Below are 1,255 nucleotides of genomic sequence, written 5' to 3'. Positions count from 1 at the left end.
CCTTCATGGCGAGGAGAGCTCTGTAACTCGATTTTGGTGGTGGCTATTGAATCCATCTGTGGGATAAAATTACGTAGAATTATAAATTAATGCATGTTAAAAAAAAACTGGGGAAAATTGAGTAGGCTTATGGCCTAGTTAACTGTATAATATCCACGTCCGAGCCTCGGTTTGGGTATTGTGCTACAGTGACATAAGGTGTCACCTCAGATGGGAGCTGGGTGAGGGATACACAGGATTTCACGTACTGTTTTTTGCAGTTTCCTCTGAGTCTGCAACTATTTCAAAATAATTTCAAAACATTTTTAAAAATTTATAAATGTCCAGACCCAGCAAAGACTCTTGCCCTTTTCTGCCAGCCCCTCCCCCCTCTAAGAGCCCTCTTCCCCTCCATCTGGGCTCCCTATTTTTCAGCTCCCCCGGACCACACACTGCCCAGCTGCCCCCTCTAGATGAGCAGCAGACACTTCCAGAACACACACTGCAGGGTTAACATCTCCCTCCACCTCATCTGGCAACAGAGCCTTGGACCATATGTCCCGGGGTCAGCCTCTTCCTCCACAGCATAGACAACAGGAGGACTTTCTCACCCCACCCACCTCTGCAGCACTGGAATCCTTCTGCTGGCCTCTGAATTCCGCTTGTAGCCAAAGTTCGAACTATGGGAGTGGCTGGGAGAGAGAGGCTATGCATGTAATTGAGGGCAGTCAGTGGGGAAATGCCTTGACTGCTCTGGTCTTTGAGGATCCCAGGGAAACCCCTTGTGTTTTGGGAAGAAGGACGACTGGGAGATCACTTCCCACGGTGAGCCATTTAGACCGGGCCCCTTTTCTCTGAGTCCTGGCCCCAAGCCAACATTTGGAACCCAGCCACACCACCAACGGCCCCCTCTTGAAGCCCAGCCAGATTTCCCAGTATGAGAAGCCTTCTCCACTCACACCATGTCCTGCCTCAGTCCTCACCCAATCCCTAACAACTCAGCAGCTTCCGGCCCTAAGGCTTGGCCCAGCCAGTCAGCCAGAAGCTTGCTAATTAAAGCGAACTCTGAAAGAGAGGCTTCAGAAGAACAGAGAAATGAGTGGGCAAAAGGAGTATGGGGGCACATTCACTGATTCTAAGAGGAAAAATAATCTGGGTGGGAAAGTGTAAGTAGAGGTGGTCAGAAAGAGATTTCAGATTTCAAGAGTCATTTTCCCACTGTGCATGCAGCCTGTGTCCATCTCTACCAAAGGCAGGTGGAGCTGAGTTTCAACAA

This window comes from Cervus elaphus, chromosome 3 (genome assembly GCF_910594005.1).
Source record: "Cervus elaphus chromosome 3, mCerEla1.1, whole genome shotgun sequence".
Classification (NCBI taxonomy): Eukaryota; Metazoa; Chordata; class Mammalia; order Artiodactyla; family Cervidae; genus Cervus; species Cervus elaphus.
The sequence above is the reverse complement of the archived record's forward strand: the minus strand, read 5'-3'. Positions refer to the sequence as shown.